General features: G+C 36.1%; 1 pseudogene; it reads left to right on the top strand.

Moving 5' to 3' along the window:
* The first annotated feature begins 4,400 nt into the window (after positions 1-4,400).
* Positions 4,401-5,100, top strand: LOC128572059 (single-pass membrane and coiled-coil domain-containing protein 1-like; annotated as a pseudogene).
* The last annotated feature ends 5,411 nt before the right edge of the window (positions 5,101-10,511 follow it).

Below are 10,511 nucleotides of genomic sequence, written 5' to 3'. Positions count from 1 at the left end.
CATGTGTTTAAAAATCTAAATTTTCTAATATTGTCTTTAAATTTATTTTTCAGTCAATATTAATATGTTATTGCTAAAAGTTGTAACTATTTTAGTAGTGCGGTTTTCTATGTTAATTGGTCATCCTCCTGATTTTTTTTTTTTAAAGTTAGTTTCATACTTTCGAAATGCTATTTCTGTTTTTGAAAGTAATTTCTCGATATTTGTGATTCGTCTTGAAATCTCTCATCTTACATTGAGCTAGCAAAAGATTACACTTTCCTTTTTTTTTTTTTTTTTTTTTTTAAACATAAAGACCAAGCTTTCTGGAAACTTGGGTGACCTTTTTCATTTTTGATGTTTTTCATATGCCCAAGGCCAGTGAGCTTCATATCTCAGTTTCCACAGATAACTCTGATGTGTGAGAATTAGCAAGGGATTAAAGTGATATTTCCCTCCAATGCTCTTGCTTCTGGCTATTTTGCCTTTTTTTTTCCTGCTTAATGTTTTCAGAAGAATTTTTGAAAATTTATTATTCTCTGTTATGTATTCTGTTTTTCTAATATTCTTGTCAGATTTTCTTGTTTTCAACACAACTTTCATCAATAATGCCATCGGTTTTGACTTTATTTTCAAGTAGATATATTTGGATGATTGTTAAAGATCAGGTAGAAGATCAGTCTGTAAGCTAGATTCACGTTTATTCATCACACAAACAATATCTTGGACTAAGAATTCCACACATTTCTTTCATTAAAGAAAACAAATGAGTTGAATTTGATTACTGGGTTCAGGATTTGTTAGAAAGTAATCATTGATTGGACATGAAACCAGTTTAGGCGAATTTCTCCACTCATTATTTACAAGTGCAAGGCACAATACACCTTGAAATTATCTGTGGAAGATCACATAGTAAATAGAGAGGAACCAGGGGATGTAAGCACTAATCCAACCCTGAAGGCTTAGTCTGAGGTCTACACCGGCTGAGCTTATATCCCAGGGACACTTGAGATTTACATCCCATTAAATATGGATGACTTATTTATATAGATGACAGGAATTACGAGAGTGAATATTCCAAGGCTAAGATGTCCTTATGCCTATAGTCATACTGCGTAATGTTCTATCTACTCACCATCAGCTGTGGATTAGTTCACTGCCACATATCAGAATAGCTATATACCTTTAAGAACAGGAGCCACCAGGCCATTAAAAGCTTTTGAGAAGGATCTAGGTTCAGTTTCTTTAAGAACCTGACAAGATCTGGTCTTTACAAAGGATAGAAGAAGAAAGAAGGAAGGAAGGAAAGAAGGGGGGAAAGAGGGAGGGAGGAAGGGAGAGAGAAAAGGAAGAGAGAAGGATTTTTTTAAACCCCACAGGCGCCCAGTGGGGGTTCCCGAACCCGGCCCCCATCGGCCCTCCCGTGCAGGTACCTAGCACGTCCGGTTTAAAGATCCCTTGGGAGGCCTCGCCCGCCAGTCCCGAGGGTCTGGAGGGCCGGCCTACCTCCCGCTAGCGAGAAGGAAAGAAAAAAATGCAATCTTTACTTTCATTCCAGGAAGTTATTTCTTGATGATCAGTTTCTTATGTGATAGTTGTTAAAATACCGGTGCCAGCACTTGTCTCGCTTACCCTTCATGTAGGCCAGGTTCTGTAGGAATATTTAAACGGTAATAATTTGTTTATTTAGGCATGAGCCAATGTGTACCTGAGATTTCCTATTTTGTTATGGCATTCTATGAATAGCATATATTGATTGAATCAACGTCTCAATCACTATAACTATCATTTTCATGACCACAATTATCAACATCAGCCTGAACATACATTGAACTCTTTCTGAGCATGACGTTAACAATTGCGTGTTCTTACATTAAAGTGCAATCTCTCTCTTGGGGGACAAAAATCTCAATTTGAGGAGACAAAGTACATATATGTATGTATACATGCATATAAACACATATATAGGTATAACTCTAGGTGTGTATATATCTATATATACACACTATAAATAGTATTTGTGAGCCTAATACTATGTATGTGTCATAGACACAAAGAATGATAGGAATTGTGGGATTGATTGTATTCTCCTATTATAACACATTGCCAATCATAAACTCAGATGGCCTGGATAAAGCAAGTAAGATTCGACTTTCCTATAAAAGCATAAACATGATTCTGTTTAATGAATTATCAAACAGTTATAGATGTTAGCACAAATTGCCTTTATCCTTAACATATGTGTTTAACAGTAGACAAAGGCAATTAATTTTGGAGAAAAACCTCAGTTTTATCCCCTTAAATTTCAATTCTGACAGTTCTAAAGATAACTGTTTCCTTGGATATAATGAGCATTATCTCCATATGTTTTAGGCACTTATTTTCTACAAAATCTCATTAGGCAGTGTGAAAAAATTAGCCCTTTATAAAATTACATATCTCAGAGATTTGACACCTTTTTTTGATAGTACCAGCATTTGTCAGAAACCGAGGTGCAGACCCAGTGTGCTTTGGACACGGTGTGTTTTGTGTTCTAACGATACAACTGACTTCAGCACTCCTGTTTGGTTTGGAGGGGCCAATATTTCAATATCACAGAATCTTCTTCTGGGCATAAACATTTGACTGTTTAAAATTTAAGATTTTAGTGACTCTTTAACATTTGACTGGGCATAAACATTTGACTGTTTAAAATTTAAGATTTTAGTGACTCTTTCAATTCAAATCCAGAATTAAACCCTGTGTTTTTCTTAATTTTATATAAAACATAAATGTTTTGGGGCAGCGCTTGTGGCTCAAAGGAGTAGGGCACCGGCCCCATATACAGGAGGTGGTGGGTTCAAACCGAGCCCTGGCTAAAAACTGCAAAAACAACAAACAAAAAACAAACAAACAAAAATACCCCACAAACCCCCCAAAAGAACCCATAAATGTTTTGGCAGGGTATGGTGCTGCATACCTGTAATACTAGCACTCTGGGAGGCTGAGATAGGAGGATCTCTTGCACTAAGCAGTTCGAGACCAGACTGGACAAGAGCAAGACCCGTCTCTACTAAAAATAGAAAAATTAGTCTAGCATTGAGAAGGGAATATGTAGTCCTAGCTACTGGGGAGGTTGAGGCAGGAGGATCATTTGAACCCCGGAGTTTGAGGGTGCTGTGAGTTTGGCTGCTGCCATGGCACTTTAGCCTGGGCAACACAGGGAGACAATGTCAAAATATATATATTTTTTTTACACAAAAAAGAATATCTATTGTAACTTTAATTATGTTTTGTGTAACATATATATACATATATATATATAATTTATGTTTTTTATTGTCTCATGTGCCACTGCTAGCATTTCTGTCTAATGGCATGGAATTTATAGTTTCAGCAGGTTTCACTGTGGACGAAGAGTCACATATGTAGAAATTTCATATGTGAAATTTAAAATTTCAATTTAATATGAGGGAACAAATTTTTGAGTGAAGGGCTCAACTACAACTTGGACTTTACATTAGAAGTAAAAACAATATACACCTAGTTTTGAATTTTGAATTTACATTAGAAGTTAAACCAATATACACCTGTTTTGAATTGCAGTTTTTCTGATCTATCTCTGGAATAATTTTTTAAACCACTCTTCTTTCCCTAGAAAGTTCCCCAAATTTCTACTCAGCTGAAAGAACTTTTTCACTCTTTAGGGCTGTCCTTTAAAATAATGTTCCTAACACTTCCGTGTAATATGAGAAAGGATGGGTGATTAACACATTAATTTTTCATTGGAAATGGAAAGGATTTCTATAATTATCAATATTTCCTTACTCAATTGTACTTCAGTGTTTATTGGGTATGTAACTAGATTAAAGTACCATGCTGGTTACTAAGATAAACATTTAGATGACTAATATGCAGTCTTTAACAAAAGAGGAACTTTTGATCTATAAATGGTTAAAGGAAGAAATGAGTCTCATGCACTATTTACAGCACCATTAAATCAACTGTTTCTAGAAAACTAAGGAAAGACATGAAAATCTTATGTGGCCTCCTTACTCCAGCCCTGGAGGTCTGGGGGGAAGGTTCCTCCCATGAGACTCTGAAACATTACCAGATGGTGAAGCCAGCACTTCTGTCACAGTTCCGTCACCACTGAGCGCCATGGCATGCACCTGTATTTGCAGCTACTCAGGAGACTAAAGTGAGAATATCGCTTGAGCCTAGGAGTTTGAGTCCAACATGGGCAACACAGCAAGAACCCATCTCTTAAAGAAAAAAAAGAAGGGGAAATATGAAGGAAGAATCTGTCAATTTTGCCTTTGACACTAGAAAAAGAAGGGTCATTGGAGCTAGATCTTAAGCAGAAAGTAGACCACAAACTCCAAGCTTTAGAAGTACAGTTAAAGAATCAGACACCACCAAGGATAATCTGACACAAAAAATTTGGACATCCTAGTAAGACTCTGGCGATCCAAGCAGCCTGAGATGAGACGTGGATAGCAGTTTTGGCTCTCAAGTTCACTCCAATGGAATTGAATGTTTTATACAGCTATACCATTCAAGAATTTAACTGCTTGCACACTTATGTGCTTGAAAAGCTGCCAGACCTGGTGAGAGGTCTTCCCACCTTAGCCTCTTGCTTAGTCAAGAACAAGCACATTAGAGTTGTGTGGGAGTCTGTCCAGGGGAGCGTGGGCTGCAAGAAGGAGGTATCCCAGCACTCTGTACCTTCTTCATTGCATGTGGGAAAAAGGCAGGGCACTCTGCTGCTAAAGTATACAGATGTACATCAGGGACATCGTGTTCCTGATGACTGACATGATGAGGAACCCGGCTTCACAGCATGGCTTGCTGAGGGCTGTTCAGATCACCGAAAAGGGGAAAGCAGTGAGAACCCCTGAAGAGCAAAAGTCATCCCTGAAAGAGTTGATACCTGTCACCCTACAAACTACCCAGGGATTTCAACTTCTAGTCATTTATCATGTGAGGTGATGTTAAAGAGATTATGACAATTTGATATAATAGATAATTTCTGTATCGTCATGTAAAAAATGAAGAAGCTCTTTGTGTCATGATATGAAGTTATCACCAAGATGTATTGTTGCTTTAAATATTTATTTCCAAGATGTATTTGTAAGTGGAAAGGGGGGACAAAAAATATGTATATGGTGCATATTAGTTTATATATCCATAAACAACTTCTGCAGAGATACGTAAGAAAGTCGTATTAGTCATCTAGGAAAGAAAACTAAGAGGCCACAGGGAAAATATAAGAGAAAGTCTTTTCACGTTAGTCCATTTTGCACATTTTGAATTTTGAACCATGTGAATGTACTACCTAGTATAAAACAAATAAGCAATAAAAAACACCTAAAAAGAAAAAAAAAGAAAAAAAGACAAATTCTTGCTTTAGTTTTTTCTCACAGCACCTTTGTCTATGGCAAACAAATCTTACTTTGTAAACCTATATCTTACTCTCGCTTTATAAACCTATCCATCTTTCTCTTCCTCAATAAACTTTAAGAAAGAAAAAAAAAAAAGAAAATCTTACGTGGCCAAGAAAATAGACATCAAAGAAAAGAGAATAATAACGGGAGGTAGAATCCTCTGGAACAGTGATTTTTCAACCCGCGGCTGTGGCACATGGTGTGACATGAGAGGCTCTTAGGTGTGCTGACAAAATTGTAAAGACCATTAATTAAATTGTTTTAGAAAGAAGTTTCAAAGTTTTTTACGTTTTTTTGATCAACCTAATTTTAGTGTCCCGCAGAAGTTTGACTATAGGTTCAAGTGTGCCATGAGATAAAAAGGGAATAAGTTGAGTAACACTGCTCCAGAAGAAGTGTGAAAGTTATTTGTTAGTTGTGGAAAAATAGAGCAATGATGAATAGAATAAATAATCACTGGTAAAATGGTGCCTTTGGGCATAAAGCCAAATGCTTACAATTATTTTGTGGGTTCTAAGAAATTATCTGTGTAAATGCAGACATTGTGGAGAAGAATGGAAAGTGGGAGGTGACAGAAAAGTTTTAATTAGGAAGGAGAGGAGCATTTTGGGCTTCCGTGGGCCATAGTAAGTAGCACTTGATCAGCAGTGGTCTGCACTGCTAATTATGAAGGAAGATGACTAGAATGAAGAGAAATGGTGCAGTGAGGGGGTGTCTGCTACCCATTTTGCAGAAAAAAAGATGGGCCTGTCTATTTTCGTAGATAGCTAAATGTCATTAACTGTATGCTATGGAAACACACCCATCAATTTTTACCCAGGTTAAGCAGTATCCTCAATGTGCAACGGCAAATTCATAACCGAATCAGTAATATTGATCTCAGGTAAACTATTTTAACTGCTTCCAAAAATATTCTAAAATTTATGCATTAAAACAATTTGCCTAAAGCTACACAGCATGTCTGCAACAGAGCCAAGGTGAAAATTCCTCTGTGGTTCTGCTGTGCAAAGTCTCTCTCTCTCTCTCTCTCTCTCTCTCTCTATATATATATATATATATATATATTGGTTTCCGTGTGCATGTGTGTGTGTAACCTGTGTGTATTGCTGTATTGTACTTAATATATATAATGTTGAAAGATGTGATTATGCTAATTATGATGAATGTATGTGAACAAAATAGAATTAATGATAACATGAGCCTGTATTCATTGCTGAAAAAACATTTCGTCACCTGAGACTCAGTTTTAATTGATCCCTTAGGGAGAGTATGGTAAGCATTTATTCACAAAGCTCAAATGAACACTATGGCAAATTTTACTTTTCTCTATTTCTTCTACAACTAATGCTTCCTGTGTGTTCATTAATGTCTCCTAATTTCATTTACTTATTAGATTTGGTTGTTGGCTTACTGCAAGTAGTAATTTCTAAACAGATTAATACAGAGTTGAAGTTGCTCAATCACTAAAGTTTTATCTTTGCTCCATTTTTAAGTGTTTGGCTATGGCTGAAAGTAATATGGCTTTGGGATTTTTGCCTAAGTGAATAGCTTTAGTGGGTTATGACCACCTTGAAGTATTTTGTGGTGCCTTGTGGAAAGTACTGGGACTTGTAGCTGCAAGCAGAATAAAGATAGCAACAGAAAATTGAAATCCTGGCATGGTCTTCCTATCCCAACCGTCCTTTCTCCCCACTCATTCTCAGCCTTCAGCTCTTGCTGTGAGAACTAAAATATAAAGCTGTCAGGGTTTTTTGAGTTCTTCAGAGAAAGATACAGTAATTAGCTAAGAATGTTTTGAGACAGATTGTGTTATGTCCATGCGGATTTTATGTTACTTGATTTTTTTGCATCTTAAAACTTTTGTAATGATCCACATAAATATAATTTGTTATTATTAGCCCTATATTTGGCAAATTAATGGAGATATATAGTCACCTTGAAATAATATTTCTAAATAATCATTTAGGAAAAAAATAAGGTCCTTTCTTATATGTTTCTTTAGCCATTCTTATAGTATTTACAAGTAAGCCCAAATTATCCGTTTTATATTCTCTAGACAGGGAGTGCATTTAAGCAAAGCAACTCTCAGTGTCAGGAATTTCAGGCATCTAGATAACTACATTTAAAAATACTGTATTCGTTGTAATAGCTTCTAATTTCTTAAGTAGTAGTTACTATAAATATAAAAAGCAATTTAATTGCTAAAGGGGAAAGGAATAAAAATATGTCAATTTCAATAAAAGGAAGGAGTCTGTCTCAGAATTAATATGTACAGAATTCTTAGAGGCTATTGATACACATCTCATTGTGAATCCAAAAATATGTGCCAATTATGAAGAATACTAAGTATTTAAAAAAAAAAAAAAGACAGCCTAGGAAATGTGACTGCCTAGAGATGTAAAGACAGACAGACTGAGGAGAGAGAAGTTCACTGATACAATCTACAAGTGAGTTGGACATAGATACCTCATAAGATGATCAACAAAAAATAAAAAGTTCTTGACTAAATACTTTGCATTATTCCTATTATTGCTTAATTTTTTTTTTTTTTTTGTAGAGACAGAGTCTCATTTTATGGCCCTCGGTAGAGTGCCGTGGCCTCACACAGCTCACAGCAACCTCCAACTCCAGGGCTTAAGCGATTCTCTTGCCTCAGCCTCCCGAGTAGCTGGGACTACAGGCGCCCGCCACAACACCCGGCTATTTTTTGGTTGCAGTTTGGCTGGGGCCGGGTTTGAACCCGTCACCCTCAGTATATGGGGCCGGCGCCTTACCGACTGAGCCACAGGCACCGCCCTATTGCTTAATATTTTGATGTAGCAATTGTCTGATTCCTTTTCTGAGTGCATTTATGTTCATTCGTTCTTTACAAGGTTTTTGTTCTTAATCCTTATCTTAAACATTGTTATCGTTATTATATTTTAAGTCTTTTTAATTTTGTGAAGGCAAAAGAAAGTGGAAACCTAATTAACACGTGTATATGTAAAAATAAAAATTAAAATTAAAAAAAAAGTATTTGACTAATGTGAAAATCCAGCAGGAGTGTCATCACTCAGATCTTTTGGTGACTTTGGGGTAAATGACATACTCAATGAAAAAATATTATGTCTGGTAGACTGAATTAATGCTTTGCCTTACACTTTAATTAGGAAGATATTAGAGAGATTCTCAAACACAGATTGTTTCAGGAAATGAGCAGGTTGGATATACAAGATCAAATAGTGGTCAATACTCAGATGTCTCCACATAATTGACAAAGTAAATGTAGATTAATCACCAGGACCAGATGGTATCTACTCGAGGGTTTTAAGAAACTCCAGAGCATTCGGGAGGCTGAGGCAAGAGAATCGCGTAAGCTCAAGAGTTAGAGGTTGCTGTGAGCCGTGTGACGCCATGGCACTCTACCAGAGGGCGGTACAGTGAGACTCTGTCTCTACAAAAAAAAAAAAGCAAAGAAACTCCAGAGGGAAGCTGAGAAACAGTTGGTCATGTGCAAGCAATCATTTCAGAGAAACACAGTTAAAGATTAACTGTTGCAAATTTAACTCCTTTAGAAAGTGTCTCATGGACTTGTAGTTTCTGAGTTTACTTTTGTAATAGACAAAGGGTGTTGCTATAGTGAAAAATAGTCAATTTTTTCACTAAAAAAAAAGCAATTCCAAAGCTCACTCATCTTTGACATTACTCTCCACGAATTTCATAGTTAATTATGTGAAATTTATATTAGAAAAAATGCACATGTTTGTGTATATGTATATATGTGTCTATATATTTATAAATGCATGATATCTATATATGTGTATATATATAAACACACAGAGAGAAATAACTGTAGAGACATAAACTATGTGGACTATGCTTCAATTTCAATCTTTTTCATGGCTCTTCTTTACTATTGCTAACAACAAAGAGATGTGTCACTATTTTGAATACGTCATCTATATAGCTGGGAAAATGTGTAGGGGGTAGTAATAGCCTCTTATCCATTTAAACAGAAACACAGCATTTTTTTTTTTTCAAGAGGGAGCCTGCCTTTAAAATACTAATACTTTACTCCAGGATTAAAGATCCTGATGCATATTATGCTTGGAATCACCAGCCATGGTGTTACAGGTACTAAAACAAAACAAGATAAGATTATTTTCTTTTTGCTCTAGCTTTCGCCTGTCTGGCTAATTAGCATCACAGGACGAAATCGTGACTATGGGAATTGAAGAAATAGAAAAATGTTTGACAATTAAACCTATTGAGTCTAATACATTTTTATTGCCTTTGATTCCTCTGTACTTCCTATTTTCTTCTTCTTCTTCTTTTTTTTTTTTTTTTTTTGCAGTTTTTGGCCGGGGCTGGGTTTGAACCTGCCACCTCCAGTATATGGGCCCAGCGCCCTACGCCTTAGAGCCACAGGTGCTGCCCCCCATTCTCTTCTTGAACGGAGTGGTGTACTGTACCCACGTATACACGGTAGAACAAGACAGACAATGTACAGATTAGTCCCATTGTCGATTTTGGATCACTAACCTCTCGTGAGGCCCTCAGCCATGCCTGCCTTGATACTAAACTTCTCTTATTATTGCACTACTCAAATCTCCATAACTCCTGACTCTGCCCATCGCAGCTGATGAAATTAATTTCCTACCCATTTTACTGAACAAAAGAAAATAAAAGCAATGAAAAAGAAACATGTTCATTTTTCCATTTAAAAATCTATCAGCGATCTTTATTTTTACTTATACGTATTACTTTCTCTCTGTTACAATAGAAAATGTACTCCTGAAAAAGAAACTCCTGCTTCTATTTAAGGTTTTTTTTTTCTACTTTTATACTGAATTCCGTTTCTAGATTCTATTTCTCTCATCCTCAGACTTGGATACCACAATCAGAGCTGCTTTCTTTTGCATAATCAGTACTTTCCTATTAGATCAATCCAATTTGGACATAAATGCATTGCAATATATATAGTAAAACAAACAATTAACTAAAACTCCTATGACCATAAGCTCCCCTGATACTCCACTTCTTTGTAGCGAAACTCCCTGAAAGCATTATTCTCTACTTCTACAACTAATAATTTTACTGAAATTACTAGACAGAGTTCACCTTCTT

This window comes from Nycticebus coucang, chromosome 19, assembly GCF_027406575.1.
Source record: "Nycticebus coucang isolate mNycCou1 chromosome 19, mNycCou1.pri, whole genome shotgun sequence".
In the NCBI taxonomy this organism is placed as follows: domain Eukaryota; kingdom Metazoa; phylum Chordata; class Mammalia; order Primates; family Lorisidae; genus Nycticebus; species Nycticebus coucang.
This window is presented reverse-complemented; position numbering and strand designations above follow the sequence as displayed.